The sequence below is a fragment of the Anas acuta genome, chromosome 4 (genome assembly GCF_963932015.1).
Source record: "Anas acuta chromosome 4, bAnaAcu1.1, whole genome shotgun sequence".
Lineage (NCBI taxonomy): Eukaryota > Metazoa > Chordata > Aves > Anseriformes > Anatidae > Anas > Anas acuta.
The window spans coordinates 10,231,265-10,237,264 of record NC_088982.1 but is presented as its reverse complement, the minus strand read 5'-3'; the positions used below and the strand labels follow the sequence as shown (position 1 = coordinate 10,237,264).

The window sequence follows — 6,000 nt, the reverse complement described above, 5'->3', positions numbered from 1 at the left end:
TGTTCACATTGTTCCTTTTGCAAGACTTTGTCTAGCCCTTTACTTGACCAAATCCTTTATGTCTTTTGCCAGGCACCACCATTCCTGCTCCAATTAATATCTATGCTAGTGGAGATCTGGTTCTGGTAAAAAGGCTTGAGAAGAGAGCCATGAACCAGAAAACAAAAGAGGGAGGAATGACCTAAATCTCATCAAAGAAAAAAATGAATCCATTATCCCTTGCTACCTGTTTTTTAGTACCACATCTCAAAAGGTAGAAACATCTTTACAGATCCCCTAACACAGGCCTGACTCCTCCTGTGTTTTATGTCTCCTGTCTGGCTGTTGATGTTTAAGGAGGTTGTAAGTGACTTTGAGATTTTTGTCTTCCTCCCATTAGAATTCAGTTGATGTAAGCAGTTCTATGTATAAACTTGGTGAAGAAGTAGTGTGCCATAATACATCTCTCATTTCAATTAGTGCATGTAGATTTGTGTCAGGAGGAGCATAGTTAACCTTTTTATTTGACTACCATAGAAAGGAACAGAGCTGTCCCTAAAACAGAAGAAGCACTAGGTGGAGGTGACACCATTTTTCCTTCATCTTTCACTCCTATGAGGATCAGAATTGAGAATGGGGGAACCTCCATCACTATGAACAAGCCAGAATTCCTTCATGCTCAGAAGGAGTCCAGAAACAGGCAAAAACACTGTTTCTGATGTAAACAGGGTCATCAGAAAGGCATCCTCTGTTTATAATTTGGAAAACTCTATGACATTCTTCTGAAAAGAGGAGCCAATAGGGTGAAAACATTTATTTCCCAAGGAAAGTTTTCTGGTGGGCATTGAATTCAGAAAGCAGCAGCTACTATGAATATAAGCTAAAAGTCTGACTTCCGTGCTGTTTGGATGTCCTCGGTAGCTGAAGATTTTTTTTTTCCCCTGAGTAATTACATTTTCCCATGATGTATAATACCAAAATGATGCTAGTTTGGCTGAGTCTTAGCCTAAAGAGACTGTGCTGTTTTTAAGTCCTTATACCCAGTATAGTCCTTTGAGGGTTTAATACTGAAAAGTGCAGGGTACACACAGTTCACATGACAAGCAATGAGAAGAGCAGGTGTTCAGTCCTAACCAGGACATAATGGACAACAGGGAGACATTTGGTGCAACGCCAAGCATATATGGATATTTAGGATTCCTCAAGAAAAAAAGCATACTATTGAGGCATTGTCATATCAAAGTTGACCTAAGTTTTAGTTATAATTTGAAGACTCTTAGTGCAAAAATTAAATTAAAACTCTCATTTCAATTAACTCAAAATTACTTGTTATCATGGGATGTAATGACTGGTATTTCAATTTCATAAAGAAAATACGTTTATTGAGTCAGACGTTAAAATAATTTTTTTTAAACAAACAAACGAACTTCCTCCCAGTCATATGCAAAACATTTATATAATAAAGTAATGATATTGTTATTGAGAGGAATGGTAGTACACTATAATTACTACGAATAAAAAGGGGCACTATCCATAAAATGATTTAACAAAATAATTGCTTAGCAAAATAAATTAACTCTTTCAGATTTTTCAAAAGAGATATATTTTAACTTTCCATTTATGGAATATGAAAGATTGAGATGAGTTTAGGAGTATTTACTTTGCCAGCTTTGCGTTTAATTCAAAATATTTTCAAAGAAGGAACTTCAGATACTGAAATTGAAGCTGTGGTATGAAACGTGTGGATTATTTCAGAAATAGTCCAGTAAGATATCTCTTAATATGGTAGGCTATTTTCAAAGCTATTCTATGTATGAGCTTACACAGCCAGGGATCTTGGTTAGTCATTTTGCAGCAACTTCTGCCTCACCAGTTGTTTTTCTGCTTACTCGTGACTGTGCAGTTCAGCATGTCAGGATGTAGCCTGGCAGCTTTAAAGGACTTTAATGGTTTAGGACTAGCCCGAGAGGACTAAGCCATTTTCTGTGTCAAGTGCATCTCAGGAAAAAGACTGTCAGTGGGAAGCTGTGATTTGGGGTTTACATGCACGGTGAGCTGGCCAGCATATTTTATGGAGCGATCCTATAAGTCCTAGTGCTACCTGGAACCTCTATTCCTCTATTTACAGTTATGAATCTTTTTTTTTTTTTTTTTTTTTTTTTTGTTTCCTCTCTTTCTCTCTTTTTTCTCTCTCTCTCTCTTATTTTTTCCCCCAAGTGCCCAAAGAGTTTTTCATTGTTTTGTTTGTATACAAGGGTATTTTTGTGTAGGCACATGAAATGTCAGTGAACAGTGAATTGGTAGAGATTGATTCAAGTCCTCAGCAACTTTCACTGTGATATTTTAATATTCAGAGTTTCAGAGCAACTTCACTCCAAATATTGTAAATCTGTTCATTCACAAGATGCTTGCATGGGAACTGAATAGGAGATCATTATATTTCTTCAGTCTCAGTACTGCTTGTAATTCCTCCTAATTCAGTTTCTTCTGCAGATCTTACAAATTTGCAATTTATTCCTTTTTGATGTGATTATATAAAATCAGGTACCACAACAATTTCAGAATTGTCCACTAAATATTTTGGACAGCTGAGGAACAGTGCAAATGTTGAGCAAGGAACAGGCTGAAGAAGAAAATGACAGTTATAAGGAAGAATGGATGAAGTCTCAAGGATATTATTTGATATTTTCCCTGAAAGTCTGGTATGTGTGTGCTAACAAAATATTCTGGTAACAGAAATTGAAGTTTTATCAATAGACAGAGAATCAAAATACAGTACAGAAAGAACTACTCAGCTGTGAGAATTGGCATGCTGAAAACCAAATTGCAGGTCATGCTATGAGGAATTAATCCCACAAAGAAATCAGGTACTTGTAGTTTGCAATAATAGTCACAGAAAAGACCTGCATGTGTTTTTAGATGTTATTTCAAGAACAAATAGGTACAAAGCTGCCATAAATAAAAAGAGAAGTTTCTTTCAATCTTTGTAGTGTAGTAGCAAAGTCAAAATCCCTCATTCTTTAAAACAGATTTTACATAAGGGGTTGGATGACATGTTTTCAGCTCTAACAGGGCATGTTGCAGACATTGACCCAAGAGTGCTATTAAAATAGCTTCTTATATACCTCCACCTCATCCTTCACCATTCCTAGCTAAGGTTAATGGTGTTTATACAATTATCCTGTGTTATATTGATGTGTTTTAATCTGCAGTGCCTGTGTGGTTAAAAACTCTTAATGTTATGTAAAATTGAATACTCTGGTCAAAAATAGAGTTCTGCTGGTTCTGGATTTTGTAACACTGACATAGTCATGCACTGTCTAGGCTGACAAGGTCGAACTATAACAATGGGACTGTGGATTTAAAACAAAATTATAATGGATGTAGCAAACTTAGTACATGAACTAAAGGTCACTATTTTAGGGAACCACTGTATAAATTCACATCATTACTGACTCATATGCATTCTTTAGTATGGATTACTCATGTTTCTGTTAATGTAATTGGGGGTGGTTTGCAATTGAGACTGTTTGGCTGCTGTCAGCTAGGATAGAGGTGCTTATTAATGTTCCTTTAAGGGTGAGTGGGTGTGTGCACATGTTTCAGAAACATTTCAGTCTTGGAATTGAATTCAGTGCTACACATTTAAAGAATCTTGTATTATTTGTTTCAGCTGGACTCTTTCCAGTAATTTTCTCATGCTTCTGCGAACATCCATCAAAATTATCTCAGACAGTTCTAAACAATATATTGTAATAAGCACTTGAATATTCAAGATCAACCCTCAGTATTGTTGTAGCATAGCATGTCTTTCATTCTTTTCCAAAGTGTTCACACTAACTGGTGGACATATAATCAAATCCTTAGCACATGGAAAAATAATCTATAGTGTTGTTAGTGAATAATTTTAAGATGCTTTCAAGATAATTGATCTCTTCTTTTGTTATTGCTAAAGAAGAGAGTTCAAACAAACAAAAAAAAATCACAGAATGTAACACAAAGAGATTGTCATATGAAATTTATCCGCATCTATAACAATTGCAGTAGTAAGGATTCCAAACTGAATATTTATCAACTATTACTTCCATTATTGGCTCATTAGCAAGTTGCTATGGTGTGGTGAAAATGATTCTGTGGTGGTGGTGGGATATTCATTAATTCAGTGTCTGGCCTAAGACTTTTTTATTTTGGTTTGTTATAGTTTGATTTTGTGTATGTGTGTGTGTTTGTGTCTGCTGAAGTCACTGCATGTGACAGATTCATTCTGCATGTGTGGAGAATGCAGGGTGAGCTGCAGGACTTGTCAGAGTTCCTTGTAGTACATATTTCCACTTGCATGAAAACGTAAATTGGTCAGTGATCAACAGATGTGTGAGAATTTTGTGAGTCCTGGCAGATGGTGAGCACACATAAAGGATTAAAGCTTATGATAAGGAATGTGTTGTATCCCACAGCAATCTGTATCATAATGATTCTGTTAAATCATCTAACAGCCACATATTTTGTTTGACCTAAATTTGCATTTACAGTCATCAAAATCTCAGAGGAAATGATTTTAAACTAAGATGAAGTATCCACATTCATGTTTTAACACTAAAGTTAAATTCAAAACTTTGGCATGTAGATGACTGTACTGACTTTTTTTTTTTTTCTTTACTTCATACAATAAAGCTAAAATAGTCTGTTTATACAAAGAAATATTTTTGGGTTTGGTGTTCAACCTAAATACAACAGTTATCCTGAATTTGTGTTTTTGAGAAAGATACAAACTTTAGAAATAATCAGGCAAGAAAGAGAAAGCCTGAAGTTAATAGATAATGTTTAGCTACTTACTCTCAGAGAGAATTATTAGGACAATAATCTGGTGTCCTCAGAGGGCGGGTTGAACAACCTTTCCTTGTACTTGCAATACATTCAGATCCATTAAATAAGCAAACAAACAAACAAAAAACAAGCATAAAACTAGTGTACAACAGCATCTGACTAGTGGAGAGCATACAAGCAATTACTGAACAGCAAGTTGGAATGAGATTTAGTCTGAAAATTTGTTTTGAATATTAGTATTTCAGCAATATTTCATCAGTATTTCATTATTAGTATTTCTTTTGTTTTTTGACAAAATATGTCATCAGAAAAGACTGCAAAACTATACTCACTGTGTTGTTTGTTTGTTTGTTTGTTTTTTCCTTAAAATAAATCACAGAAAAATGGTAGAAAACTATATTGTCCTTCTTGTACATTAAGGTGGCTCTAACACCATGGCCAAATCCTTTTCTAAGCATTTAACTTCAGCAGAAAATAAGAATTTGGAAAATCTTTTGCCATTTCCATCTTTAGAACTGAGACCAAGACCTGATCAATTTCTCTATTTAGTTTTGTATTAACTTTACACCTTCTGCAAACTCAATCCATTCAGCATTGTCTGAGTGACAAAGCCTTTTCAAAATCCTGTGTCAAGCTACTTTCCAATACAATATAATTTTAATTTGTTATGTATATTTTAGGCTCTGTGGAGCTGTTAGAATTTGTCTTTGTCTACCCAGTGAAGACAACCCATAATTTCTTTACTCCAAAATAGATCTTGACTTCTCATGGCATTTTGCACATGGGAACATTTCCCTACTATTACTGTCTGATATTTAAATAGTACGCGTTTTCTCACAGGAAGGGCTTGCTGGGAACGTTGAAACTTTCCAAACATGCACGACTTTCTCTTCTCAACGTTCAAGTCCACCCACTCATCGAGTGGGAGCCTCGTAACACAGGTAATTGGAGCGTCAAGCATTGAAGAACTGGGAGGAGGGAGGTTTGGGTAAAGATACTGGTGCAGACCAATGCCTTTGAATCTGACATGCTCATGAAGAGCAGGAGGTCTTACACCTTGGTCACAGTGCTCCTGAATGGTCAAATTTCTCTCATATCATTTGTATAGATTTGGGCTGTATCTGAACAGGACGTTCAAATGTTTATATTATCTTTTCTTGCTGGGGGAATGAAAGAAGTGGTTAACTGAATAGTAAC

At 35.5% G+C, this 6,000-nt stretch overlaps 1 long non-coding RNA gene across 1 annotated transcript in view; it reads left to right on the top strand.

Annotated features, from left to right (window-relative positions):
• The first annotated feature begins 1,882 nt into the window (after positions 1-1,882).
• LOC137855551 (uncharacterized) overlaps positions 1,883-6,000 on the top strand; it is a 52,944-nt gene continuing 48,826 nt past the window's right edge. The window contains exons 1-2 of the long non-coding RNA XR_011095800.1: positions 1,883-2,029; positions 5,644-5,744. This is a non-coding gene — a long non-coding RNA (uncharacterized lncRNA). The remainder of the gene's footprint in view (positions 2,030-5,643; positions 5,745-6,000) is intronic.